The sequence below is a fragment of the Colossoma macropomum genome, unplaced genomic scaffold, assembly GCF_904425465.1.
Source record: "Colossoma macropomum unplaced genomic scaffold, Colossoma_macropomum, whole genome shotgun sequence".
NCBI lineage: Eukaryota > Metazoa > Chordata > Actinopteri > Characiformes > Serrasalmidae > Colossoma > Colossoma macropomum.
Window position 1 is genome coordinate 34,313,089 of NW_023494790.1, and position 9,216 is coordinate 34,322,304.

Below are 9,216 nucleotides of genomic sequence, written 5' to 3' on the forward strand. Positions count from 1 at the left end.
TCCTACTACATACTCATATCTACCATCCTTCATGTGTCTTCCAGATCTTTACAGTCTTTATGATCAGCCACTGGTGTATCTCCTGGATCTGTCCTCTGGGTGATCTTTGAGTCTTGGTTCCTTTTAGAGTTTCTTCATCATTCTCTGAGGGAGCTTTTTCTGTTTTAATCTTGAATCCTCACTTTGGTTCCCTCTTAAAAAGTAAAGCTGGTTCCTAAAGCAGTGGTTCTCAAACGAGTCCCCGGAGCGCTCCAGGTGGTCCACATTTCTGCACTCTCTAGGCATTGTGAGTTATGCTGGGGCAAAAAATGTGGACCATCTGGGGGGCCCTGAGGGCTGGTTTGAGAGCCACTGCCCTAAAGAACCTTTCAATGGATGGTTCTTTGGAGAATTTAAAAAAATTCCACATAATATAAAGGTTCTAGAAAGTATCCTTGAATAGGTAAAGAATCCTTGAATTTCATAGTCACACATTTAAAAATCATGTTTCTTTAGGGAACTAAAAAGGTTCTTTTATGACATCATTCAAAGAACCCTTTGTGGCAGCTTTTTGTTTGAGTTTTCTTCTTCACTCTTTTAGGGAGCCTTAAAATTTTAAGTTCTCTTATTCGTTCTTCCTCATGTTCCTAAGATGTTCTTTCTTTTGAGCCTTGGTTCCTCTCAGTGTTTGCCCTCATGTTCTGAGGGAGCTTTCCCTTTCGAGTCTTGGCTCCTGACAGTGGTTCCCTCTTAAAAATAAAGATGCCAGGATGGGTTATTTGCATGATGTGATAGAAAAACTGTTTTGGTTCCCTAAAGTAGAGGTTTCTAAAGCGGTGGTGAGAACCAGTCCTTAGGGTTAGTCGCTCCTGACAGTGACTTACCTTTCTAGAAAGCTTCTTCATGACAGTTTTTGTTGTAGAAAGTACTGCACAAATGAATTGGGATAGAACTGCACTGAACTGAACATTACTAGAGTGTTGCTCAAGGCCATGCTGCTTTGCTTGGCAAATCTGTGTTGCTCTCAGTTTGGGCAACACTAGGCAGTAAAAATCCAAATATGATTGTAAATGGGATCAGTAACATATAACTTTAACCTTCTTGATGACTAACTGTGGTTTCATTTGTAGAAAAATGGCCAAAATGTCAAACCCACTTCACGTACCATTAGTAGTTCCATAGCTTGTAAAGAATGTAATATGAATCTGTAAGGTACAGCCTGAGAGTCTGCTCTCTCTCTCTCTCTCTCTCTCTCTCTCTCTCTCAATGATGGATACAGATTTATTCCACTAGTGGACTAACTGACTGCATTATGCATGCATATGCTAATACAGGTCTGCCGGGGTCCCACCTCTCTCTCTCTCTCTCTCACTCCTCAGAACAGTTGGAGTCCGGTGACCACAGATGAGTTCTCCCTGTCCACTCCCCCCACTAAAGACACTTGCAGAAATTGTCTTTCATGAGTGGGCTGGTGTCAAGACGGCGTAGTGGAGCTGTCATAACAAAGCTCAGAGGCACATTGTGGGCTGGTGTTCTTCTTTTGGTCTTATTTCTCCTACATGTTCTAGTTACATTTGCTGTCTCTTTCAGTCTGATCCACACAATATGCTTTAAATTGCATTATGGTACAAAAACACAGTCACCATCTATTATTAGAAAGTCATCTGTTATAACTCCACTTTGCTGGAGACTGAGATTGTTGATGCACTGCCCTGTGACGTAGCGTCTGGGCATGCAGGGAATGCACTTGCATACAGGCCTGTGTTTTGCAGGGCCCATGAATCACCTCCGCTTTTTGTGTACTCAATAGAAGTGATGCGTCATTCGCAAACGACTCAGCTCTTTTAGGTGAACGCTGGAGACTTTTTTAATTAAGACAAAACAAATAGTTCCGCCCCCTTATTATTCCCAACACTTACTTTCCTGCTTTTGTGTTAGTTAGTTCTTGGCCGTGTTTCCAAGTGTGCCTGGTTAGTTATTTTTGATCTATTTTGATCGTCTGCTTGTCTTGTGAGTCCCGCCTCTCTCATTCATGCAGTCAAACTACTTATCTAACGTTTTTGCTTTATGCAAATGTAAAGCAATTTTTGTTAATTTGAAAGAAAATTAAGGTTTTATTGAATAACAAATGATAGATAATATTGCTGGCTTGGCAAATAAAAAAAAAAAAAACGGATGAATGAAGGCTGTTGAATGAAGTCAGTTGGGAGTCGAAAGAGTTATTGGTGAGCAGAGCCGATTGATCTGACTCTCTGCAAGGCCCATACAGAACAGATAATCAGCTGAGCTCCTAGGCTCAGAAACTGACCAGGGTTGAGAAGCTGGAGAAAGCCGGGAGAAGACTTTCAAACAGACTGCAGTAAGGCTACTGTAAAGCACAGAGGTGGAAACGTCAAAGTCTGGGGCTGTTTTTCTTACAGTGCTGTCAGTGAGCTTGTGTTCACTGATGGATCACAACCTAAGAAATGTACAAAGGAGTTCTAGATGCAAACCTTCAGACGTTTGCAAAGAAATAGCCCAAAGCAAAACATACTTGAAAGAATACCTTGCCGAAAGAAAATGACTGTCTTGATAAATGCCACTTGATATGACACAATACATTTTTAAGTACTGCCCAAATGTCCAAATACTTTTTGAGGCAACTGTATGTTGATAAACTAAGGTTTCAATTAAAATATAGGGCATGCTGGTACAGGGAAAGTAAAATCAATGCTAGAAATCAATGCTGTTCTTACATTCTGCCTTCTAGACTTTCTGTAATGTCCCCCTAACTCCATCAACTCCATCAAAACTCCATCAACTCCATCAAAACTCCATCAACTCTATCAAAACTTTGTCAAACAAAGAGGACATAAACCTCTGGGAAGAGGTACTGCCCACAAAGTCAAGCACTTGACCTGTGTTATTAAACACTAACACAATAAGAACAAGAAAACAGTTGGTTTGTGGCGGGTGGGCAGTGGAAAGCGGTCATCCGGCACTCGCTGTGTGGTCCATGCGCGACTCTACTGTGCACTGATCCAGTGGAAATCGATCGGCTCCCTGGAGCGCTGCTGACCAGCTGGCCGTTCGTTACCACGTGGACATCCTGGTGACAGTGGAGGTGGAGGAGGAGGAGGAGGAGGAGGAGAAAGGCTCAAGCTGTGCCCTCATGTGACCAAGTGACCAGGGACCAGCTCCTGATGGAATGATAGCACTCACTCTTCAGAGGAAGAGGAGGGAGCTTCAGAATGTATTGATTAGGGTGGACAAAAAGGAGGACGAGAATACAAGAAGGTAGGAGGAGAAGAGAAAGGAAATGAAAAAGGCTGGAAAGACAGCTGCACTTCTGCTTAATATTCATTTGCTAAGAGGTCCCTTTGCACAGTTCGCCCCTTTATCCCAAATGTAGTCGATCAGCCAAGACATGTTTGGTGTCTGGAGTTTGCTTCTTTGGTTTGAACTGAAGCTACAAGGCAAATATTGCTAATAAATAATGGAAGCCTATAGCCACTATTTAGCACTGTTCCAACATGACATATTTTGTCCATTTTTCAGATTACAACCTTAGAAACCAGATTAGCAATCTATTTGAGATTAAGCAAATCTTGGGCCAAAAAGAAAGTAACCACCACTACATTGCTGTAAACAGGCCTACTGTGGTGTATTGTCCTGCTGAAATATCCCATCATTGTCGGGGTACATGAAGTCCCTGAAGGGCTGCAAATGGTCACCAAGCAGTGAAGCAGTGACATAGCGGCCACTGGTCAATGACGTGTTAAGGCAGACCAGTGGACCAACCCATGCCGTGAGAACACACCCCACACCAATATGGAACCACCACTAGCCTGCACAGTGACTTGTAGACAACTGGGGTCCATGGGGTCTGCGCCACACACAAACCCTAAAATCAGCCCGAAACAACTGGCACCGTGACTCTTCGGACAACACCACATGTTGCCAGTCCTCTAGGATACAGTTAGCAACCTCACAAGCCCAGGTGAGGTGTTGTGTCCCGTGTCATGATGTTAACAGAGGTCCTCTGGTGGGTCTTCTGCTCCCATATCCCAAGGAAGATAAAGAACGCTGCACTGACCTACACCGATCAGGCATAACCTTATGACCACCTCCTTGTTTCTGAGGCTCATTGTCCACTTTATCAGCTCCACTTACCATATAGGTGCACTTTGTAGTTCTACAGTTACAGACTGTAGTCCATCTGTTTCTCTGCATACTTTTTTAGCCCCCTTTTACCCTGTTCTTCAGTGGTCAGGACCCCCATGGACCCTCACAGAGCAGGTACTATTTGGGTGGTGGATCATTCTCAGCACTGCAGTAACACTGACGTGGTGGTGGTGTGTTAGTGTGTGTTGTGCTGGTCTGAGTGGATCAGACACAGCAGTGCTGCTGGAGTTTTTAAACACCTCAGGGTCACTGCTGGACTGAGAATAGTCCACCTACCAAAAACATCCAGCCAACAGCGTCCTGTGGACAGCGTCCTGTGACCACTGATGAAGGACTAGAGGATGACCAACACAAACTGTGCAGCAGCAGATGAGCTATCATCTCTGACTTTACATCTACAAGGTGGACTGACAAGGTAGGAGTGTCTAATAGAGTGGACAGTGAGTGGACACGGTGTTTAAAAACTTCAGCAGCACTGCTGTGTCTGATCCACTCGTACCAGCACAACACACACTAATACGCCACCATCACATCAGTACCTGCTCTGTGAGGGTCCATGGAGGTCCTGACCACTGAAGAACAGGGTGAAAGGGGTCTAACCAAGTATTCAGAGAAACAGATGGACTACAGTCTGTAACTGTAGAACTACAAAGTGCACCTATATAGTAAGTGGAGCTGATCAAATGGACAATGAGCGTAGAAACAAGGAGGTGGTCATAAGGTTATGCCTGATCGGTGTAGCTCCAGTGCAAAAGTAGAGAGACAAACCTTAGACACTTTGGTTGATGGACTACCTTTGTGGTAAGAAGACAACTGTGAAAACGACTTGTTTTGTGAATCATTTCATTTCAGATATGCAGGCCTTAGCAAACCCAAAGCCCTGAGATCTTGTCGTGATGCATGTATTATATTTCAGGCTCTGGGTGAATATGAACTCCTCTAGTAGTACAGCACTCCCTGGTATGACTGTCTGCTGCTTGTTTGCTGCAGTTTGTTGACAGGTAGTTTTGCATCACTTTCATACACTACGTAGTAATGCATTTTTAATGGATTGGGGCGAGAGCAGAGAGAGGGAGACCAAAAGCTCTTTCATCTTGACAGATCCCTCCAGCTCCTTGCATGGCGACACGTAGCACTACACAGAGACCGAGGATAGACGTATGTGTGTGAGTGAGAACTGAACACACTCTCGACAGACTCCAAATAAAAATCACCAACGTAGCGTGGAACGATAAAAGGACCTTGTGGACGAAATGGCTCTTCATTAATTTTTCAGCCGTCTCGGGACACCTACGGCGAAGCCCTTCCATTTCCCACACAAGATAAACTCTTTGGCCAAATACGTCATCCTAACAGCCACGAGAGTAACTTCAACTGGCTCTCTGCAATCACCTAGTCTATGGACCACCAGTGTACAGCACTGGCAGTGGGACATTCTGAGCACTGCACGCACCCACAGAGTCTTTAAGTGAGAAAGAACAGGGGGTCCTCAGAGTCAGACAGAAGCTTTGTGGTGAGGAAGGCTTAATATATATATATGTTGGGGAGTATCAGACATTACTAGTCAAATATTTTCATGTTCAGCTTTCTCACAGCCCATTTCTCAATGGAAAAAAAGTTTAAGGCTCATATCTTAAGTAGACATACAGTAAAACTGATTTTACAGCATGAGAACAAAAGATTATGTGATGTTAATCTGGACTAAAAATGTTCAGGTATTAATTTCTTGGATACATTTGTTAAGGTGGACAATGCAGTTTTGTTGATCAGCGATCGGATGTTGCCGTTCATTGTTACTTCAAGGTAACTTAGGCACCAGACACCCAAGGATGCAAGTTTTATTTAGTTGCATGATGGTTAAGATCAGGTTCAGTCGAGTTCTGACAGAATTTTGTCATCTACAGTCGGGTTCTGACAGAATTTCGTCTGGCTACAGTTGAGTTCAGACAATTTTGTCGGGCCACAGTCAGGTTAAGACAAAATTTCGCCAGCTACAGTTGGGTTCAGGCAGAATTTCGTCAGCCCCAGTCAGGTTCTGACAGAATTTGTTTGGCTACAGTTGAGTTCAGACAATTTTGACGGGCCACAGTCAGGTTAAGACAGAATTTCATCAGCCCCAGTCGGGTTCTGACAGAATTTCGTCAGCTACAGTCGGGTTCTGACAGAATTTGTTTGGCTACAGTTGAGTTCAGACAATTTTGACAGGCCACAGTCAGGTTAAGACAGAATTTCATCAGCTACAGTCGGGTTCAGACAGAATTTCGTCAGCCCCAGTCAGGTTAAGACAGAATTTCATCAGCTACAGTCGGGTTCAGACAGAATTTTGTTGGCTACAGTTCAGTTCAAACAGAATCTTGTCGACTACAGTCGAGTTCAGACAGAATTTTGTTGGCTACAGTTCAGTTCAAACAGAATCTTGTCGACTACAGTCGAGTTCAGACAGAATTTTGCTGGCTACAGTCAAGTTTAAACAGAATCTTGACTACAGTTGGATTCTGACAATTTTGTTGACTACAGTCGGGTACAGACAGAATTCTGTCAGGCCTATAAGTAAATGGATGTACAAGGTAGGGATTTTTAAGGAAGAGTACAGAGAGTATACATATGTGGTTAAACCAAACCATCCATTAATCTGCTTTTTCCTGGGCGTCCACCTTCGTAACCTGCTTTTAAAAAGCAGAATTGATGTTCACTGTTACCAACTCAGGATTTCAGGTGAAATCTAAGGTTTAATTAATCACATACGGCAGGACCCATGAACACGACAACAAAGTCTGCGTTCACAAATGAAACGCATCAAGGAGCCGGACTAATAAAGAAATGCTGACAGTCTCAAGGGGAATGTAAGTGAGATAGGGCTGTGGTGAGCCAGAGGGCAGGAGAGAGAAGGAGAGAAAGAGAGAGCGAGAGGCTATGTAAGAAACAGTGATAAGCCTGAGGACGAGCCAATATTGATCATGACTTTAATTGGCTCCCAGCTCTGCCCAGATAACTACACGCATGGATAAATAAACCTGTATCATCCATGAAGTCCAGACCTCTCAGTATCAACCTCCTGCATTTATAATGCTGCCAGTTATTTTCAGAGAAACCAGCAAAGTGCCCTGTCTTTCAGCTCCGGGGATGACATTCATTTCCAAAACGGCCTTGATATTTCTTTGTGAATACATTTATCAAAGGCAGCGCCGAAGCAGCCATGTTTCTCTCTCCGCTCCACCATCTATTCAAAGCCTGTTTGCTTTTTACACAGACAAGAGGAAGACAGAGCGAGCGAATAATTTTAAAAATAAAACACATCTAATCTTTCCAAGGTCAGTATTAATTAAGTTAAATAAGTATTTTTTTTAACAGCCTTGCTTGCTTATGCAATTGAATATTTGACACTTCAAACACATTCTTTGGATGTGTCTATTAATATCGTGTACATGCGAGCAAGGCTTTACAACTGCTCAACAAAAGTGGTGGATCTTTATTAGTATGACGTCAATGTCTGTAATCTTTTACACGACTGCCACAGTGCAGCATGTATACAATCTCTGTCCACTTTATAGGAAACCCATTCCCTTTTATTCCACTCCCTGGCCACTTTATGAGAAACACCTATATTGTGCTTCCGCCCACTGGACACTTTATTAGAAACACTTACCTTGTGCCTTCAATCACTGGCCACTTTATTAGAAATACCCACCTTGTGCTTGCACCCACTGGCCACTTTATTAGAAACACCCACCTTGTGCTTCCACCCACTGGCCACTTTATTAGAAACACCCACCTTGTGTTTCCACCCACTGGCCACTTTATTAGAAACACCCACCTTGTGCCTCCACTCACTGTCCGCTTTATTAGAAACACCCACCTTGTGCTTCCACCCACTGGCCACTTTATTAGAAACACCCACCTTGTGCCTCTGCTCACTGTCCACTTTATTAGAAACACCCACCTTGTGCCTCCACTCACTGTCCACTTTATTAGAAACACCCACCTTGTGCTTCCACTCACTGACCACTTTATTAGAAACACCCACCCTGTGCCTCCACTCACTGTCCACTTCATCAGCTCCACTTTCCTTACAGGTCCTCTATATAGGTGTACAAATAGAAACTGCAGACCAGTTCTCATGCACAATTTGTCAGCCCCTTCTTCCCCACTCATCACTGGTCATTTTCTGACCACAGGCCTCCTGTTGACAGAGATATGCACAGCATATTAATTAGTGGTTTTGGTGGGTGTCAGAAGGCAGATTTGAATCTCAAATATTATTTTTTTACAGTTATCCATACAAAGGTTGATAAAGTATTAAATTACTGCTATTTTTTTTAAATTTAGACAAACACATAATTGAGGGTGTGTCAAATTAATTTGATTTGCTGTCGGGTTTAGCCTGTTTGCATTTTTGTTCGCAGCAATTCATCCATTTAGCTAAATCAACACATATTTGAGCCCACACATCAAATGCACCATCAAATCCAGCTGTGTTGCTACTCATTATGCTAATGTTAACGTTAAACGTTCCAAGTGACTGTAACTGGTAAACTCCAATATTAACACAAAAGACACCTATATAAATTCATGTGTATCACTAACACTTAATTTATAAAGCTACACTATATGTCCAAAAGTGTTCAGACACACTAGTGCATTTAACTAGTTTAAGGTGCACCCATTGCTGACACAGGCATTCAACTGCACATTGACAGCTTATGTAACCTCCACAGAAAAGCACTGACCAATAGAACGGGATGCTCTGCAGCAGCAGCAGCATGAGTCACCATGCCCAATGCAAAGCGTGGGCTAGATGGGTATAAATCCCCCCCAGCATTGGGATGTGGAGCAGTGAAACTGTGATGGAGCTCCATCCATTACTTTTGGGAGGAGTTGGAGTGATCCAGAACTGACCATCCAACATCGGTGCCTGACCTCACTACTGCTCACTAATTGTGGCTGAATGCAATCCAAGCCTCAGAGCAATGTTCCAACATCTAGGGTAAAGCCTTGCCAGAAGAGCAGAGGCTGTTACTGCAGCAGGAGACTATTAATACCCTTAATTTTAGAAGAACGACTGGTTGTGGAAGT